The sequence below is a fragment of the Acinonyx jubatus genome, chromosome D1 (genome assembly GCF_027475565.1).
Source record: "Acinonyx jubatus isolate Ajub_Pintada_27869175 chromosome D1, VMU_Ajub_asm_v1.0, whole genome shotgun sequence".
Classification (NCBI taxonomy): Eukaryota; Metazoa; Chordata; class Mammalia; order Carnivora; family Felidae; genus Acinonyx; species Acinonyx jubatus.
Window position 1 is genome coordinate 94,905,220 of NC_069390.1, and position 21,737 is coordinate 94,926,956.

Sequence of the window (21,737 nt, forward strand, 5' to 3'; positions counted from 1 at the left end):
AGGTTCATTTTTCTGTATGTCCAGTTTCCCAGCACCACTTGCTGAAAAGACTGTCTTTATTCCATTGGATATTCTTTCCTGCTCTTCAAAGATTGTTGGCCCTATGTTTGTGGGTCCATTTCTGGGTTCTCTATTCTGTTCCATTGATCTGAGTGTCTGTTCTTGTGCCAGTACCATACTGTCTTGATGATTACAGCTTTGTAATACAGCTTGAAGTCTGACCTCATGCTTTTCTCCTTCACATTTTAGACTTCAGCTATACGTACTTTCCATGCATCATATTCTCTCATCTCCTGGGCTCTGCCCCTGCTCATCATTCTAACACAGTTTTATTCTTTTTCTCCTCCATTCCCTCTCTCCACTTCTCCTACTCTTTTTTTCTAATTAATACCTATTAATCTTTGATGAAGGGAGGGTGTGTAGATAGAAAAATAGAGGGAGGCCTAGGATGAAGTCCTGGATACCTCATTTATAAAAGCAGAAAACCAGGAGAAGGATGTTTAAAAAAAAAAATGAGAACTGGCCAGGAGAATATAGCATCACAGAAAGTAAGCAAGAAAATGTCAAAATTTAGAGACCAACAGAACAGAGTCCATAAATAGACCCATGCATATACTGTCAGTTGATTTTGACAAAAGAAATAAGGTAACTGAAGGAAAAAAAAACCTCTTTTCAACAAAGGGGGCTGGAACAACCACATATCCATTAGAAAGGAAGAACTTTAACTTTGACCTCACACCACATATAAATATTAAAATAAATCGTGGACCAAAATGTAAGCATTAAACTACAAAACTTCTAGATGAAAACATGGAATATAATCTTTTGAGATTTTGGAGTGGGCAAATAATTCTTAGGACACAAAAGCATGAATCATAAGAAAACATTTCATAAAATGAGCTTCATCAAAATTAAACCTTCTTGAACTCCATTAAGAAAATGAAAAGACAGTGGGCCACCTGGGTAGCTCAGTCTGTTAAGCATCTGATTTCAGCTCAGATCATGATCTCATGGTTTGTGAGTTCGAGCCCCGCATTGGGCTCTGTGCTGCCAGCTTGGAGCCTGGAGCCTGCTTTGGATTCTGTGTCTCCCTTTCTCGCTGCCCCTTCCCCGCACACTTTCTCTCTCTCTCTCTCTCTCTCTCTCTCTCTCTCTCTCTCTCAAAAATAAACAAATATTTTAAAAATTAAAAAAAAAAAGAAAACACAAGCCCACATAAAGTGGGGAAAAAGCATATGATACATATATGCAACCCAGGATTTGTCTGGAATGTAGAGAATGCTTGCATCTCAATAAGACAACCAGCCCATAAAAAATAAGCAAAAGATTTGAACACTTTATTAAAAAGGTATGCAGTTTGTTAATGAGAACACAAGATATTCAGTATCATTAGTCATCAGGGAAATGCAAGCTATAACCACAAGATGTCAGAAAACATCTATTAGACTAAAATTAAAAAGACTGACAATGACAAGCATGGGTGAGGTGTGGACTAACTAGAGCTCTCATCATTGCTACTAAGAATGTAAAATGGTACCTCCACTTTGGAAACAGGTTGATATTTCTTATAAATTTAAACATATACTTAACTTTATGATCCAGCAGTTCCATTCTAAGCATTGATCTAAATGAAACGAAAATATATGTCCACACCAAGATGAATGTTTATAGCAGCTTTATTTGTAAAAGCTCCAGACCAGAAATATCCCAAATGTCTGTCAACAGGTAGATGGATAAACAAATTGTAGCTCGTCTATACAATTTCCATACTACTCACTAATAAAAAGGAATGAATCACTGATAGATGCAATAACAGATAAATCTCAAAAACTGCCGAGCAAAATAAGTCAAAAGAAGAATACATCATGTATGATTCCGTTAATAGGAAACTCTAAGAAAAATCTAAATATATAGTACCAGCATGTCCGTTGTTGTCTAGGGTCAGGATGATTGTGGGGTTAGGTTGGAAGGGGAATAAAGGTACCTTTTGGGGTGATGGAGAGGTTCTAGATGTTGTGGTAGTGATGGGTACAGAGATGTATATCAGATTATACACTTAATATGTGTACATTTTATTGGAAATTATACATCAGTAAACTTGATTTTCAAAAATTGTTTCAATTGCTACTGAGACTTTAGGTAAGTCAAGACCAGAGAAGGGACTTTGGAAATGGCAATATTAGAAGTCATGGGTGACTGCATTAAGAATACTTTCAATTATGGAGGGGTGAAGACCAAAACCTGATTGAAATGGATTTAGTTAACATACAGTGTTATATTAGTTTCAGGTGTACAATATAGTCATTCAACAACTGTACATTTCTCAGTGCTCCTCATGATAAATGTACTATTTAATCCCATCACCTAGTTCACCCATTCCGCCCCCCCCCCCCCCCCGTAACCATCAGTTCTCTATAGTTAAGTCAGTTTCTTGGTTTGTCTCTTCTTTCTCCTTTGCTTGTTTTGTTTCTTACATTCTACATATGCATGAAATCATACGGTATTTGTCTTTCCTGATTGACTTATTTCACTTAACATTATACTCTCCAGCTCCATGTTGTTTCAAATGGCAAAATTTCATTCTTTTTTATGACTGAGTAATATTCCATTGTATATATGTACCACATCTTCTTTATCCATTCATCTGTCAATGGACACTTGGACTGCTGCCATAATTCAGCTATTCTAAATAATGCTGCCATAAACATAGGGATGCACGTATCCCTTTGAAATAGTTTTTTGGTATTCTTTGGGTAAATATGCAGTAGTGCAATTACTAGATTGTAGGGTAGTTCTGTTTTTAACTTTTTGAGGAAACTCCATACGGTTTTCTAGAGTGGCTGCACCAGTTTGAATTACAACCAACAATGCACAAGAGTTCTTTTTTCTCCACATCCTTACCAGCACTTATTTCTTGTGTTTATATTGCCATTCTGACAGGTGTGAGGTGATATCTCATTGTACTTTATTTTTTTAATGTTTATTTTGAGAGAGAGCTCACGCAAGTGGGGAGGGGCAGAGGTTGGTACAGAGGATCCAAAGCAGGCTCTGTGCTGACAGCAGTGAGCCCCATGTGGGGCTCAGACTCACCAACCGCAAGACCATGACCTGAGCTGAAGTTGTATGCTCAACCAATTGAGCCACCCAGGTGCCCTGATCTCATTGTACTTTTGATTTTAAATTCCCTGATGGTTGAGCCTCTTTTAATGTGTCTGTTGGCCATCTGTAGGTCTTCTTTGGAGAAATGTCTGTTCATGTCTTCTGACCATTTTTAATTGGATTATTTGTTTTTTGAATGTTGCATAAATTCCCTATATATTTTGGATACTAAGCCTTTATCGGACATGTCATTTGCAAATATCTTCTCCCTTTCATTAGGTTGCCTTTCAGTTTTGTTTCCTTTGCTGTGCAGAATCTTTTTACTTTGATGTAGTCCCAGTAGTTTGTTTTTGCTTTTATTTTTCTTGCCTCAGAGACATACATAGAAAAATGTTGCTAAAGCTGATGGCAGAGAAATTACTGCTTATGTTCTTTTCCAGGGTTTTTGTAGTTTCAGGTTTCACATTAATCCATTTTGAGTTTATTTTTGGGTTTGGTGTAAGAAAGTGGTCCAGTTTCATTCCTTTGCATGTCGCTGTCCAGTTTTCCCAACACCATTGGCTGAAGAGATTTTTTCACATTGCATATTCTTGCCTCCTTTGTTGTAGATTAATTGACCACATAATTGTGGGTTTATTTCTGGTCTTTCTGTTCTGTTCTATTGATGTAGGTGTCTATTTTTATGCCAGTACCATACTGTTTTGATTACAACAGCTTTGTAATATAATTTGAAGTCTGGGATTGTGATACCTCCAATTTGGTTTTAATTTTTCAAGATTGCTTTGACTATTCAAGGTCATTTGTGGTTCCATACAAATTTTAGGATTATTTGTTCCAGTTCTGTGAAAAATGCTGTTGGTATTTTGATAGAGATTGCATTAATCCTGTAGATTACTTTGGGTAGTATGGACATTTTAACAGTGTTTTTTCTCTCAACCATGAGCATGGAATACCTTTCCATTTTTTTGTGTTGTCTCAATTTCTTTCATCTTTATAGTTGTCGGAGTACAGGTCTTTCACCTCTTAAGCTTAGTCCTAAGTATTTTACTGCTTTTGGAACAATTGCAAATGGGATTGTTTTCTTAATTTCACTTTCCCCTGCTTCATTATTAGTTACAGGAATGCAGTAGATTTCTATACATTGATTTTGTATCTTGCAACTTTACTAGAACTGACAAGTAAATTCAATCGTTTTTTGGTGGAGTCTTTAGGGTTTTTTATATATGGTATCATGTGAAAGTTTTACTGCTTCCTTATCAACTTGGATGCCTTTTATCTCTTTTTGTTGTCTTATTGCAGTGGCTAGCACTTCCAGTGCTATGTTGAATAAAAGTAGGGAGAGTGCACATCCCTGTCTTGTTCCTAACCTTAGAGGAAAAGCTCTCAGTTTTTCCCCATGGTTAGATGTGAGTTTTTCATTTAAGGCCTTTATTATGTTGAGGTATGTTCCCTCTAGACCTACTTTGTTGAGGGTTTTTATCATGAATGGATGTTGTAATTAGTCAAATCCTTTTTCTACAACTACCAAAAGGATCATATGGTTTTTATCCTTTCTCTTATTGATGTGATGTATGACGTTGATGGATTTGTGAATATTGAACCACCCTTGCATGCTGGAAATAAATCCCACTTGATTGTGGTGAGTGATTTTTTTAAATGTGTTGTCGGATTCAGTTTTTTAGTATTTTGTTGAGGGTTTTTGCATCTATGTTCATCAGAGATATTGGCTTGTAGTTGTCTTTGTGGGTGTGAGTGTGGTGTCTTTATCTGGTTTTGGTAGCAGGGTATTGGCCTCATAGAATGTATTTGGAAGTGTTTTTTTCCTCTTCTACTTTTTGGAATAGTTTGAGAAGAATAGATGTTGATTCTTCTTTAAATATTTGGTAGAATTTGCCTATGAAGCCACCTGGTCCTGGACTTTTGTTTGTTGGGAGTGTTTTGATTACTGATTCAATTTTATTGCTTGTAATTGGTCTGTTCAAATTTTTTCTATTTCTTCCTGTTTTAGTAGGCTGTGTTCTAGGAGTTTACCCATTTCTTCTAGGTTGTCCAGTTTGTTGGCATATAGTTTTTTATAAGATTCTCTTACAATTGTTTGTATTTCTTTATTAATTATTACTTCTTTCTCATTTGTGATATTATTTGGGTCTTTTTTATTTTGATGCATCTGGCTAGAGATTTATCCATTTTGTTGATCTTTTCAAAGAACCAGCTCCTGGTTTCATGGATCTGTTGTATTTTTATTTTCTATATCCTTTATTTCAGATCTAATCTTTTATTATTTCCTTCCTTCTACTGGTTTTGGGCTTTGTTATTTTTCTACTTCCTTTTGGTGTAAGGTTAGGTTATTGGAGATTTTTCTTCTTGAGGTAGGCCTATGTTGCTATAAAATTCCTATAGAACAGCTTTTTCTGCATCCCAGAGATTTTGGACTATTGTCTTTTCATTTGTCTCTCTATATTTTTTGATTCCACTCTGATTTCTCAGTTGGCCCATTCATTTTTTAGTAGCATATTATTTAACATACATGTATTTGTGCTCTTTGCAGATTTTTTCTTGTGGTTGATTTCTAGTTTTATACCATTGTGATCAGAAAAGATGCATGGTATGACTTCAGTCTTTTCAAATTTGTGGAGACTTGTTTTGTGGTCTGACCTGTGAGCTCTTCTGGAGAGTGTGGGTTGGGCTTTTTTTTTTTAATGTTTATTTTTGAGAGAGTGAGTGCACAGGAGGGGCAGAGAGAGAAGGAGACAGAATCCCAAGCAGGCCCCACGCTGCCAGTGCAGAGCCCGGTGCAGGGCTCAAACCCACAAAGTCATGAGCTCATGACCTGAGCTGAAACCAAGAGTAGGATGCTTACCTGACTGAGCCACACAGGTGCCCCTAAATTTTTATAATGTCTATTTTTGAGAGGGAGAGAGAGTGTGCGTGCGTGTTGGGGAAGGGAAGAGAGAGAGGGAGACAGAGGATCTGAAGTGGACTCTGTGCTAATAGCAGAGAGCCCAACGTGGGGGCCATGAGATCATGGCCTGAGCCAAAGTGGGACCCTTAACCAACTGAGCCACCCAGGTGCCCCCATCCCTTCACTCTCAACCTGCCTGTGTCTTTAGGTCTGAAATTATAGATGGGTCTTGTTTGTTTATCCATTCCATCATCATATGTCTTGATTAGAGCATTTAGTCCATTTACAGAAAAATGGGCATTTTAAATAACATAATGTTGCTATACTGGAAAGCAGATTCTCTTCACTCTCAGGATTTGTTGTTGCTCTTTGTCTAGGGTTTTTCTGAACTAAATATGTAGTCTGTAGTGTCTTGTGTGGCTGAAGTCTCTGCTTGATTAGCTTAGTGGTGAGCCAATGATTGGACACAGATTTTCTTAGATGTCTAGAATCATTCAGTCTTCCAGTCTTTGGAAAAGGGCCGTGTGTGTGTATTGGCCATGCCTTCAACATTCAGCCAGGCATTTACAACTCTGTTTTGCCTTTAACCTTGAGGCTCTACTCAAGCAGAATGTAGCCAGAAGTGGGGACTTAGGACCTTTTTAGCTCTTTCCTGAGCACGTGCATGGCACTGGCCTTGCTTATGCATCTGCATGGACTTCTACATTCTCAGGAATAAGTCAAAGCATGTCAAAGCTCCATAGAGATATCGTATTCCTCAGTTTTTTCTTTTAACCCAGAGCTTTTTGGTTATCCTATTGTGTTTTGTTTCGTTGTTGTTGTTGTTGTTTTAACAACTGGCTCCTTTCTGCTACTTCCAGTGGTTGCCAGGCTACTTGATTTTAGCTATGATTGTGGGCTGTTGGTTTTCATGGCCAGCATAGGTGTTGGATGGGAATAGGGCAAGTTAAAATGTCAAAAGTCTCATTGTTCTTGCCATTTCCTCTTGAAAATGTTTCCGAATTGCTTAAATCTTTGTTTTTCAGAGTTGATGACAAGTTTTGCCAGTGTCCTCCTTGCTTTTATAGAGTTTTCAGAGGTCCTTACTCTGTCATTTTCACTGATATCACCCATATCTTCTTAAACTTAGATTTTTAAACTGAAAATATGTTGTCAAGTGCATTTTAAGAGGCCTATTTATAAACAACATTGATGTAGATCTTCTAATAGCCAGATATTTTATTGTGTAATGAGATGTTGAGAAAAAAAGGCAATGAGGGAATGATGAATTTAATTTATATCCTAATTCTATAAGTGCTCTGACTAGGAGGTGTGTGTCAATATCAGCTTGGAAGAGGCTAATGTATTAAATAAAGTAGAAATAAATAGCCATATTCTTCACGATTCATTAAGAAAAAATTGGGAATGTTATTAGGAATTAAGGTGGCCTCTGGCTATGTTAAACATGGAAGAATATGTTGCTCTGGAAAATTCAACCTCCCTAGCTTCCTTTTATTTTCCAACAAATCACTTCACAAGTCAGAACAAAAGCTCTCATACCTTGTCTCTTTAACATTAAATTCCCAAAAGCTTAGTCTTAAAAAAATATGTACTGGGTCATACCATCATCTGGCTAGTAGACAATGAAACGCAGAACTGCAATGTCTACCCTCTAAAGCAACAATCAGTTCTGAGCCTTTGGCTGCCACGACATGCTTGATAAATGATTCTCTCAGGTGGGAAACACTCTGAAGGGCACATTCATATTTTGACAAACATCTCCCAAATTTGGAAGTCATGCACTGTGATAATTTGTAATCATCAGAACAGTTTAACTGCCCATCTGTAATGGTGGCTCTTTGTGATATATTGCAGAGATGAACTTGGGCTGTAGGGCAGGACAGTTCTCAGCATTCTGGCTATAATGCCATTCTGTTATGTCCCAGAATTCATAGCTATGTATATATTTATAATTTCAGCACATTGGGCTCAGAAGACTTCAAGAAGAAGACATCTACTGAAAAACACACTCTCACCTAGAAGACAATCTGGAAATATTTGGTAGGTTTTAGCTTATTTTGATATATGAAAGCCACAGCAAATATAGTTTTGTTATTGAGACTAAAATTTGGTTTTGTATTTACTATTCAAGAACTAAGACAAGTTTCTGGTGAAGCATGACCCTTTGTATAAGCAGACGTGGAAGGGGGAATTCTTGTTTTCCATGCTTGAGCAGCAAGAACAGTAATAGAAGTTCCTGTCGATGGTTTTCATTTCTGTTCCTTTTAAAGCGTAATTAGAATGACTAGTCTATCATGTAGGTTACAGTATTTGCTAGTAAACAACTTATTCATATGTTCCTTCTGAAATGATAAGAGTGATGAAAATGCATGAGACTTTTCTGGAATGAATCATTCAAGCATCATTTTTGATGATGAGAACTGAATTAGAAAAGTGAATACTTCTACAAGTTAAATACATTTAAATGAAAGGACATATTTCCCTATTGGGGGATGATGTCCTACTGTTATCATCCATGGATGAGAATTACTGCTGCAAATGAGTGGTCCCCAAATTCACTGGAAATGTTAAACTTGTATTTATATTAATATTTTTAGCTAACAAGGGAAACAAGTTAGACTTTACTAATAAGGAAAATTAGGTAACACTGATACTCCTACTTGATTTGTAAGTCAAACACTTACCTGTGATCTATTGAAGCTGAATATTTTAAGGAAAGAAAATTATATATGCCATAATTGATATGGAACAGCAAATGCCAAAGGATAGCCAAGACATTCTGATAGAAGCTATCAGGGAACAAGAAGTCCTGTCCCCTTGACGGTCCTAGGTGGACTAAGAATCAAACTGACAAAAAAAAAAAAAAAAAAGATTAACCAGAGAAAATCTAATTTAATAGCAACACATGGGGAACCTACCCAGACCTGGAAATTCCAGAGACAGGCAAAATGAGGTATATAGGTCTTCCTGAACTAAGGAGAAAAGGCTGGGCGTCTGGGATTTCAGAGGAAAGGATTGCACTTCACAAGATAGAGCAGTTTGGTAATTAGATGTTTGCCCTGCCATATAGATGGCTCACTCAGATAAAATTCATCTCTGCTAATCACCCTTGTTCTGGAGAAGACTGCCAATTTAGACTCTTGTAGTCAAGGGAGGAGCAAAGATTTCTCTTGAGCCCACAGGGTCTTGATTGGCCTGAAAGGTTATTCTGAGGGAAAGGCAAAGTGGTTCATCTCCGGACAGCCTGCCTTGGGCCTGTTACCTCCTCTGAAACTTCCCTGAAGTTTCACAGTTTAAAATTTGAGCTGGTAGCAGATACACCTAGGTAAAAGCCACATCAGTGTAACCAACCCAGAAAATCATGAAGAGGCTACACTGAAAATGGTAGAAAGGGTGGAGGTGCAGGAACCAAACCAGTCTGCGAGACTAACCACAAATGGAAAGGACACCACGAGCATGGAGCAGCCCCCACACCAGGCACCGCAGCCACAGGGGTGCCTGCACTGGGAAGACAAGTCCTCCCTTGGCTTTAAAAACCAGAGGGACTTAACTTCATGAATGTTTAACATAAGTGGGACTTAATATCAGGAACTTTAAAAAAAATCAATGGGCTCGACTCAGAGAGCTGGAGAGCAATAGGACACTGAGTCTCCACCCTTAGAGAGACTGCATAATAACCCTGCCCAAGTACTGCATAGAAGCAGCAGTTTGAAAGGAGCCTGAGGCATATGAGAAGGAGGTATATTCACTAATCTCAGAACTTGTGGTGGAAGTGGGGGGATCTTTAGGAGACTTCTTCAAGAACAAAAGAGCTGACAGGGTCTTTTCTCTCCCCTGCCCCCCAGTCTAGATACATTGACACCTATAGGAACCAGTGTGGAATGCTCAGCACCTACCTTGCTAACAACTTGCCTTGCCCCTGCATTCTGCCTCACTCCACAGGAGTTCCTCCAAAGTGGATCCACAAGGGTCTCATTGCACAAACAGCCTCAACAGGGGCCAGTACCACTCCAAAGTGACTCTTGCCCTGGGGAAAGGAGAAGATAACCACACACAGCAGTTCAAGGGCAGCCCCAGCAGGGTGCTGTGGGCACACATCCAATCTGACTGCCCCACCAACCAACAGAAACCTCATAGGGGCAGCACAAAGAGAGTCCAGTAGTTCAGGGTCACTGCAGCCCCAGCAGAAGGCTGGAGTAGACATCTCTCACTGCTGACCCTGCCCACCAACGAAAGCCTCTTGGGGACAACATAGGGAGAGCCCTGTAGTTCAGTATAACCACGGTTCCAGCAAATGGGCTAAGGCAGGGATCCAGCTGACCCAACTCAAGCCCAGACTGGCTCCTTAACAGCACAGGGACCAAACCCTGATGACCATGGGCAAAGAGGGCCATTGCAGCCAACTGGACTGAAGGCACATGTGGCTCGACCGCAACAGTGGGGCACATGCAACACACGTAGGAGACACCTCTGAAGCACCGGGTTCTAGTGAAGAGAAAACCAAAAACCCAGAGAGAAGAATCTTGAAATTAAAAATACACTAGAGTAAATAAATAGTAGACTGGAGGAAGCAGAAGAACAGAGAAGCAAGCTAGAAGACAGTAATGGAGAGCAACCAACCTGAACAGGAAAAAGAAAAAAAAAATGAGACTAGGCCAAGAGAACTCAGCAACACCATCAAGTGTAACAACATCCACATTTAGGGATCCCAGAGGGAGAAGAGAGAAAAAAGGGGGCAATAACTTTGAATAAGTATCTGAAAACTTCCCTAATCTGGGGAAGGAATTGGAAATCTAGATTCAGGAGGCACAGAGAGCCACCAAATACCAACCCAAGGAGATCCTCCTCAAGACAATTAAAATGTCAAAAAAGTAGTGCTAATTTTAAAAGCAGCAAGAGAAAAAACAATTACATACAAGGGAAATACCGGGGTACCTGCGTGGCTCAGTTGGTGGAGCGTCCGACTCTTCATCTCAGGGTTGCTAGTTCAAGCCCCTCATTGAGCGTGGAGCCTACTTACACGCACACAGGAAACTCCATAAAGCTGTCCGCTTTTTCAGCAGAAACTTTGCAGGTCAGAAGGGAGTGACAGGATATATTCAAAGTGCTGAAAGGAAAAACCTGCAGCCAAGAATACTCCACCTGTCAAGACTATCATTCAGAGTTGAAGGAGAGAGGAAGTTTCTCAAGTAAAAGCTAAAAGGAGCTCTTGACTGCTAAGTCAGCCCTACAGGAAACACTAAAGGGAATTCTTTGAGTGGAAAGGCAGGCCGTAATCCTTTTCTTAGGAAAGGAAAAGATTTCTCAGGTACATGCAGACATAATAGAAGTAGCTCAGTCCCTTAGAAAACCAGTACAGGGGTTAAAGCACAAAAACAGTAAAATCAATTAGACCTATTTAAAAAGTCAATAAAGGGATTCACAAAGAATGTAAAGTGTGACATACATAAAGCTTGCAGGGGATAAGGGGAGTAAAAATGTAGTGCTTTTAGAATGGGTTCAAACTTAAACAACCATCAACCTAACATGCATAGGATGTTATATACAAACCTAATGGTAACCACAGTTCAAAAACCTATAATAGATGTGCTTGGATTCTTTTGGTTTTTTTTTGCAGATCAAAGGCATCAAAGAAAGGCATCAAACCACCGCCAGACTGCAAGAGAAGGAAAGAACAGAGAAGAATTGCAAAACAACCATAGAACAAGCAACAAAATGGCAATAAGTACATACCTATCAACGATTACTTGGACTGTAAATGGACTAATTACTCAAAAGACATAGGGTGACTGAATGGATAAAAAGGCCCATCTATATGCTGTCTATGAGACTCCTTTCAGATCTAAACACACAGATTGAAAGAGATGGAAAAGAATTTATGATGCAGATGGAAGTGAAAAGAAAACTGGGGTAGCAATACTTAGATAAAATAGACTTTAAAACAAAGACTGTAACAAGAGACAAAGAAGGACACTATATAATAAGAGGAACAATCCAACAAGAAAATGTCACAATTGTAAATATTTATGCACCCAACATGAGAGTACCCAAATACATAAGGCAACTATTAACAAAATAGTAATACAATAATATTAGGGGACTCTAACACCCTGCTTACATCAATGGACAGATCATCCAGACAGGAAAATCAACAAGGAATCAGTAGCTCTTAATGATTGGACCAGGTGGATCTAACAGATATATTCAGAACATTCCATCCTAAAACAGTGGAATACACATTCTTTTCAAGTGCACATGGGACATTCTCCAGAATAGATCACATGTTAGGCCATAAGTCTCCCCAAATTTAAGAAGACTAAAGTCATACAGTGCCTCTTTTCCAGCCACAGTGGTATCAAACCAGAAATCATCACAAGAGAAAACCTGGAAAGAACACAAATATATGGAGGTTAAATAACATGTTACTAAGAAATCAAAAATGCATGGAGACAAGTGAAAATGAAAACACAACAGTCCAAAATCTTTGGGATGCAGCAGAAAGAGGGAAGATTACAGCAATTCAGGCCTACCCTCAAGAGGCAAGAAAAATCTCAAGCAACCTAACCTCAGACCTAAAAGGAGCTAGAAGAACAAAGTCTAAGGCCAGTGGAAAGAAGGAAATAAAGATTAGAGCAGAAATGAAATAGACTTAAACAATAGAACAGATCAACAAAACCAGAAGCTTTTTCTTTGAAAAGATCAACAAAATTGATAAACCTTTAGACAGTTTCATTTAAAAAAAAACCCAAAAAGGACTCAAATTCAGAAATGAAAGAAATATCAACACCACAGAAATATAAAGGATTTTAGTTATTATGAAAAAGTGTACGCCAAATTGGACAACCTAGAAGAAATGGATAAATTCCTAGAAACATAGCCTCTCAAAACTAAATTTACCAGTTACTGACAATGATTGAATCAGCAAACAAAAAGCTCCCAAAAGTTTGGCACCATATATCTTCTCAGGTGAATTCTACCAAACATTTAAAGAAGAGTTAATATCTATTCTTCTTAAACTATTCCAAAAAATAGAAGAGGAAGGATAACTTCTAAATTCATTCTATAAGGCCAGCATTATTCTGATACCAAAACCAGAGAAGGACACCACAAGAAAAGAACTATAGGCCAATATCTCTGATGAACATAGATACAAAAACTCTCAACCAACTATTAGCAAACCAAATCCCACAGCAAAAAATTAAACCACGATCAAGTGGGATGTAAAAAATTCACCACGATCAAGTGGGATTTATTCCAGGGATGGAATGTGGTCCGTTATTCACAAATCAATGTGATATATCACATCAACAAGACAAAAGATAAAAGCCATGTGATTGTTTCAATATATGTAGAAGAAGCATTTGACAAAGTACAACATCCATTAAAAAATTCAAAGGTTTAGAGGGAATATACCTCAACATAATAAAGGCCATTTGTGGAAAAACCCAAAGCTAACATCCTACTCACTGGTGTGAGTTTTCCCTCTAAGAAAAAAGGATGTCCATTCACCACTTTTATTCAACATAGTACTGGAAGTCCTAGCCACAGCAATCAGACAAGAAAATAAAAGGAATCAAAATCAGTATAGAAGTAAAACTTTCACTAGTTGCAGAAGACATTATACTATATATAGAAAATTCTAAAGAATTCACCAACAACCTGCTAGAACTGATAATTCGGTCAGGTCACAGGATACAAAAATCAATATACAGAAATCTGTTGCATTTCTGTACACTAATAATTAAGCAGAAGAAAAATTAAGAAAATGGTCCTATTTACTGTTGCACCAAAAGTAGAATACATAGTAAACTTAACCAAAGAGGTGAAAGACCTGTACTCTGAAAACTGTAAAATATTTATGAAACAAATTGAAGACAATACAAACAAAAGGAAATACGTTCAGTGCTCATGAATGAGAATCTTGTTTAAATGTCCATGATACCCATAGCAATGTACAGATTTAATACAATCCCTATCAAAATACCAAGAGCATTTTCCATAGAACTAGAACAAATAATCCTAAAGTTTGTACAGAACCACAAAAGACCCTGAATAGCCAAAGCAATCTTGAAAAAGAGAAACAAAACTGGAGGTATCACAATTCCAAATTTCAAGATACACTACAAAGCTACAGTACTCAAAACAGTATGGTACTTACACAAAAATAGATACATAGATCAATGGAACAGAATAACCCCTAAATCCACAATTATATGGTCAATTAATCTACAACAAAAACAAGAATATATAATGGGAAAAGTCTCTTCAACAAATGATATTGGGAAAACTGGACAGCTACATATGGAAGAATGGAACTGGACCTCTTTATTATAACCATACACAAAAACCCAAGATGAATTAAGGATCTAAATGTGAGACTTGAAACCATAAATATCCTAGAAGAGAGCATAGGCAGTAATTTCTCTGCTGTAGTCTGTAACAACATTTTTCTAGATAGGTCTCCTGAGGCAAGGGAAACCAAAGCAAAAATAAATTATTGGGATTACATTAAAAAAAAAAAAAAAAACTTCTGCACATAAAAGGCAACCCATTGAAAGGCAGAAGATACTTGCAAGTGACATATCCCTTAAAGAGTTGGTATCCAAAATATATAAAAGAGCTGATACAACTCAACACCCAAAAAACAACTAATCCAATTCAAAAATGTCAAAAATGGGTAGAAGACATGAGACATTTCTCCAAAGAAGACATCCAGATGCCCACAGACATATGAAAAGATGCTCAAAATCAATCATCAGGGAAATACAAGTCAAAACCACAATGAGATCTCACCTCCCACCTGTAAAAATGGCTAAAATCAACAATACGAGAAACACCAAGTGTTGGCAAGGATATGGAGAAAAAATAACCCTCTTGTACTATTGGTGGGAATACAACTGGTGCAGCCACTGTGGATAACAGGATGAAGATTATTCAAAACAATTAAAAATAGTAGCAGAATTACTGGATTATATGATAATTCTGAGTACCCACAGAAAACTAAAACACTAAATTGAAAAGATATATGCATCCCTATGTTTAATGCAACATTATTTACAAGAGCCAAGATATAGAAGCAATCCAAGGGTCCATCCATAGATGAGTGGATAAAGAAGATGTAGTATATATACAGTGGAACATTACTCTGCCATAAAAAAGAATGAGACCTTGCCATTTGCAACATGGATGGATCTAGAGGGTATAATTCTAAGTGAAGTCAGAGAAAGATCCTATGATTTCACTGATATGTGGAATTTCAGAAACAGAAGGGAAAAAAAAAAAACCAAAAAGCAGACTCTTAACTGTGGAGAACAAATGGATGGTTACCAGAGGGGAGATGAGGGAGTGAAATAGGTGATGGGGATTAAGAGTACACTTCTCATGACGAGCACTGAGTAATGTATAGAATTTTTGAATTGTATTGTACACATGAAATGTTATGTTAATTACATTTAGATTAAAAATAAAAAAATTAAAGATACAACTTAAAAAAATGAGCTGGTAAGTGGTTTCATCTCATTGAGTTAGTCTCTCGGTCCTGACAATAAGCCAAACCCATTTCATGAGGCAGTAAAGCAAGTATATTCTGGTTCAAGTAATTAGGTATTAAATACAAGGCATTTCTATTTTCTATATATGAGGTACTGTGGTGACTTCTCTGAAGTTTGCATCAAGTCATTTATACTTAATTCACAGGGCTTCAGGACAAAGGGCAGCTTTGTCTCAATCATTTTTCTCAAATGATTTGAAGTCAGGTGGGAGAAAAAAATGGTAACTTGGAGAGTTGTAGCCAGACGTTGGAGGATATTAGAATAAATCAGGATCTAGTCCAGTTTACAATGAGTAGCATTAAAATCTAATATCTACAAAGATGTGTTATTGAAGTATTTATTTTCTCTAACTGCCCCCTCCCTTTTCTTTTACACAAAAGATAGCCAAGTTAACACTAGTTTGTTTTAAACCAGACTTATTTTGCAAACAAACAAACAAGGGCACTTGGCTCAGTCAGTAGACACAATAACTTTTTTTTTTCTTTTTGGGGGTAAGTTTGTTTATTTGAGGGGCAGGGAGAGGAAGAGGGAGAATCCCAAGCAGGCTCCATGCTTGGTACAGAGCCTGATGCGGCAGCTGATCTCACTACTGCAAGATCATGACCTGAGCCAGTATCAAGAGTCAGATGCTTAACTGACTGAGCCATCCAGACACCCTGAGCATACGACTCTTGATCTCAAGGTTATGTGTTTCTATGTCCAATATGGGGCTCAGATTACTTAAAAATAAAATCTTAACAACAACAGCCTTGGTCTGAATGTCAGCGTAAATGTAGCAAGAATAGTGGTTGGCCATACAGACTTTTTAAACCTGCTTTGGAACTTTTCATAAGGAATCTCTAGACTGAACTTTTAAAAGCATCTCATTGCTAGAAACCAAGCCAAATACTTCCCGTCAGAATTTGCCTACAGTACCTGTGGATTTGGGTGAATTCATGTCTTAGAGGTCCCTCAAATATCTTGAGGTTTTTGCACCTGCCGGGGGGGAACTTTATTCAACCAGTTAAACTGCTAGAGACTCTGTAACGAAAGGTGCCAGGCTAATATGTCCAAGGGGCCCATTGGCTCCATAAATCTTAGTTTTTTAAAGCTGTCTGGTGATATATAAATCTATGCAGTCTCTCTTAAATATGATATGCCAGGGGTGCCTGGGTGGCTCAGTCGGTTAAGCGTCCGACTTCGGCTCAGGTCATGATCTCGCGGTCCGTGAGTTCAAGCCCCGCGTCGGGCTCTGTGCTGACCGCTCAGAGCCTGGAGCCTGTTTCGGATTCTGTGTCTCCCTCTCTCTCTGACCCTCCCCCCTTCATGCTCTGTCTCTCTCTGTCTCAAAAATAAATAAGCGTTAAAAAAAAAAATTTAAAAAAAATATGCCAGTCAAAGCCTTCTTTCCAACAATGTCCTGTCATAAGAATATACTCTTACTGAATTTATGCAGATAAATATATTGCTATAAAAATACAGGAGTACTTACTTGAGAGTCTGAAGTTTTGAGAGTTCAGTTAGGGAGAAAAGATGAGTGTTCAAAGGTGTTTACCAGTTATTACTATAAGTCAGCAGATAGCTTAAGAGAAACCGTTCACTTAAATCTGGAGAAAAAGATTGCTGGGAAGATGGCAGAGTAGGAGGACCTGAAGCTCACCTTGTACCATGGATACAAGTACATAACACCCACATTAGTGTATATAACGCAGAAAATGACATGAATACTAGGAGAACAAACTCCACCACTAAATATAGACACCATATTTAAGCAGGAACAAAGGGCAGAGTCATGGTAGAAAGCTAAAAGGACCATGGGCCATCTATGGGAGGGAGGGAGGGACTCGGTGCAGAGAGTGGAGAGAAACTGTTACACTGGGGGAGCCCACAATGAGAAGACAAGTTGCCATAACATTTGGCTTTTGAAAACCAGAGAGGCTGAATTTCCTCAATTCTTACAACCAACATGACTTAAGACCTGGGATTTTAAAAATAAGCAGGGTGTTCTGGAGGAGCCCAGAGGGTGATAGGAACCTGAGTCCCCACCCTTGAAAAGATAATACAACAAACAAGCTTGGAGATACAGCATAGAAGCAGTTTTGAAAATGCCTGGGATATTCAGGAGGGAGTGCACTCATTTTGGAGCATGGCCCAGAGGAGCAGAGATTCCTGAGAGAATTCACCAGGAACAAAGGAGCTGGTAGACTCTCTCTCTTGACCACCAGCCTAAACATGCTGCCAACTATGGGAACCAGAGCAGTGTTGACAGTTACTATACCTAAGTTGCTTACACCAAGGCCTGCACCCTGCAATTTGGCAGATCTGCCCTTTCCAGTCACATTTGCCTCAGTTCCAGCACTGTGGGTCCCCCTCCCCCAGGATACTGGTACAATCCTTGCCAATACCCCATGCATTGTGTGGGGCCTCGATCCTGACCTGACAGCAGGCCCTGCAGAAGTTGGAGGTATACCTTAAAATTGCATGCCACACCCATGCACGCTCTGTAGATTTGCCCAGGCTGGCCCTAGCCCTGGCTGTGGTAATAGGCCTCATTTCACAAGTAGAACTGGCACACACCTTGATAAAATTGTATACTACACCCTGGCTGGGGACCAACCATAGCCCACAACAGGCAAAGAGCACTTCTGCAAATTAGCAGACTGAAGGGAAAAGGCCAGGACATAACAGCAGGGCACAAACACAAATAGCAGACAACCTCTGAAGTGCCAAATTCTCAGGGACAGAGGCACTGCACTGCAGGGCACTGCAGGACCTCTTCTTCATAAAGCCTTTATTTCAAGAGCAGGAAAAGTAGCAGACTTTCCTAAGAGAAACACACAGAGTTAGACAAGAGGAGGAGACAGAGGACTATGTCCCAAATGAAAGAACACGACCAAATCACCAGAGGCAAAATGGACATAAGTAATAGGCCTGATAGGGAATTTAAAGTAACGATCATAACGATACTCACTGGACTTGAGAATATAGGATATCAGGAACTCTTAAAAGAGATTAAAAAAAAAAAGTACCGGGGAGCCTTGCCGGCTCAGTCACTTAAGTGTCTGACTCCTGCTCGGGTCATGATCTTGCAGTTTATGACTTTGAGCCCTGAGTTGGGCTATGTGCTGACAGAGCCTAGAGCCTGCTTCATATTCGGTGTCTTCCTCTCTCTCTGCCCCTCCCCTGTTTGTCCTCTCTCTCTCTCAAAAATAAACGTTAAAAAAATTTTTTTTAAATCAATCAGAGGTGAAGAACACAATAAATTAAAACACAATAGATTGACTAAACAGCAGGGTAGAGGAAGCAGGGGAATGAATTAGCACCCTGGAGGACAGAGTAATGGAAAGTAATAAAGCTGAGCAGGTGAGAGGGGAAAAAATTATGCAAATTGAGAACAGACTTAGGGAACTCTGTGACTCCATCAAGTGTAATGACATTCACATTATAGGGATCCCAGAAGGAGGAGAGAGAAAAGGGAAAGGGGTCAGAAAATTTAATTGAAATGATAGCTGAAATCTTCCTTAATCCGGGGAAGCAAACGAGATCCAGGAGGCACAGAGATCGCCCAACAAAATCAACCTAAAAAGGTCTACACCAACACACATAGTAATTAAAATGGCAAAAAGTAGTGATAGAGATAATTAAAAGAAATTTTTTTAATGTTTATGTTTGAGAGAAACAGTACAAGTGGGGGAGGGGCAGAGAGAAAGAGACACAGAATATGAAGTAGGCTCCAGGCTCTGAGCTGTCAGCAGCACAGAGCCTGATGCAGGTCTGGAACTCACGAACTGTAAGATCATGACTTGAGCCAAATTTGGACACTTAACTAAGCCACCCCGGCTCCCTGATATAAAGAGAGAATCTTAAAAGCAGCAAGAGAAAAGGTGACTGTTACATATAAGGGTATGTGTAGTCACAGCCCTAAGGCTGTGAGCAGACTTTTCAGCAGAACATTTGCAGGCCAGAAGGGAGTGGCATGACATATTCAAATTGTTGAAATAAAAAAACAAAAAACAAAAAACAAACCTTTAGACAAGAATACTCTACCCAATAACGCTATCATTCAGAATGGAAGGAGAACTAAAGAGTTACTCAAATAAAAAATAAAGGAGTTCATGACCACTAAACCAGCCCTACAAGAAAGGTTAAAGGGGACTCGTGGAATGGACAGGAAAGACCACAAATGAAAACAAGAAAAGTAGGAAACACAAAAGCAGTAAAAATAAGTATATGTATAGAAACCAGTCAAGGGACTCACAAAATAAAAGGATGGAAAGTATGGTACCATATACCTAAAATGTGGGGTTGGCAGTGGAGAGAAAGAATGGATTCAGACTTAAGCAATCCACTAAATATAGACTGCTATATGCAGATGTTACAGACAAGCCTAATGGTGGCCAAAAAAAAAATCAAAAAACCAATAATAGATATGTCAAGAATAAAGACAAAGATTTCCAAATACATCACTAAGGACAGCAAACACACCATGAGAGAGGAGAGCAAGAAAAGAAAGGATCGTAGGAAAACTATAAAAACCACAAAACAAGAAAATGGCAACACATACATACATATTATATATGTAATATATGTATGTATTGGCATATATAATTACCGTGAACATAAATTCACTAAATGCATCAAAAGACATCCAGTGATGGAATGGATTAAAAAAACAAGTTCCATATATATTCGGCCACCAAGAGACTCATTTCAGACCGAAGACCCCTGGAGACTGAAAGTGAGGGGATAGAGAAACATTTATCATGCAAATGAATGTCAAAAGAAAGCTGAGGCAGCAAGACTTGTATTGAACAAAATAGACTAACACCAAGACTATAACAAGAGATAAAGAAGGACACTATGTGATAATAAAGGGGACAATTGAACAAGATCTAACAGTTGTAAATATTTATTCACCCGGAGCTGGAAGCACCCAAATACATAAACCAGTAACATAAAGGAACTAATCAATAGTAACATGATAAGGGAAGGGAACTTGAACACCCCATGTACAGATATCCAAGCCGAAAAATCAACGAGGAAACAGAGGCTTTGAATGACACACTGGATCAGATGGACTTAATGGGTACATTCAGAATTTTCATACTAAAAGAGTGGCATACACATTCTTCTCAAGAACACACGGAATATTCTCCAGAATTGAGCACATGTTAGGCCACAAAACAAGTCTCAACAAATTCAAGAACACTGAAGTCCTGCCATGCAATTTTTCCAACCACAGTGGTATGAAACTAGAAATAAACCACAAGAAAAAATCTGGAAAGAGCACAAATACAGGGAAGTTAAGTAACATGTGAAACAATGAATGGGTCAACCAAGAAATCAAAGAAGAAATAAAAAATTACATGCAAATGAAAATGAAAACGAAACACAATAGTCCAAAATCTTTGGGATGCTGCAAAGGTGGTTCTAAGAAGGACATTTATAGTAATATAGGCCTACCTCAAGTGTTAACAGCAAATACTCGGTGCCCAGGAAAGACAAGCCACAAGCACTCAGCGAATCAGAAAAGACTGTTTATCGTGCACTGGTGCTGGCCCAGCAGAGTCACCTCCAAAGGCTGAACACCAAACTGTGGCATCAGCTTCCTTTTATGGCTGGGATGGTAGGGAGTTGAGAGACAAAAAGGGGAGGGGGCCCTTATCAGTGGCGCTCTGGGCAGTTGGTGGATGCAGGAAGCAAATAAGTTTACCGAAGCCAAAAGTATGCAAGGGGAGTATCCAGCCTCAGGGCATCTGGCTGGCCCCTTTTATCTTGTTTTTATTAGCTTTTCTTCTCACAAGAAGCAAGAAAAATCTCAAACCACCTAACCTGACATCTAAAGGAGCTAGAAAAAGAACAAACAAAACCCAAGACCAGCAGACGGAAGGAAATAATAAAGATTGGAGCAGAAATAAATGATATAGAAGCTAAAAAAAAAAAAAAAACAATAACAACAGATTAATGAAACCAGGATTAACACCACAGAAATAAAAACAATTATTTAGAGAATATTATGAAAATTATATGCCAACAAACTGGACAACCTAGAAGAAATGGATAAATTCCTAGAAATATACAACCTACCAAAACTGAATCAGAAATAGAAAATTTGACCAGACTGATTATCAGCAATGAAGCTGAATCTGTAAAAAACAAAACAAACAAATAAAGAAAAAACAACAACTCTCAACAAACAAAAGTTT

At 38.6% G+C, this 21,737-nt stretch overlaps 1 long non-coding RNA gene across 2 annotated transcripts in view; it reads left to right on the plus strand.

The window, feature by feature from the left end:
• The window catches only part of LOC128311914 (uncharacterized), a 68,384-nt gene extending 52,886 nt beyond the window's left edge, over positions 1-15,498 (plus strand). For both annotated transcript variants that reach the window (XR_008290603.1, XR_008290602.1), the window contains exons 2-3: positions 7,960-8,041; positions 11,619-15,498. This is a non-coding gene — a long non-coding RNA (uncharacterized LOC128311914). The remainder of the gene's footprint in view (positions 1-7,959; positions 8,042-11,618) is intronic.
• The last annotated feature ends 6,239 nt before the right edge of the window (positions 15,499-21,737 follow it).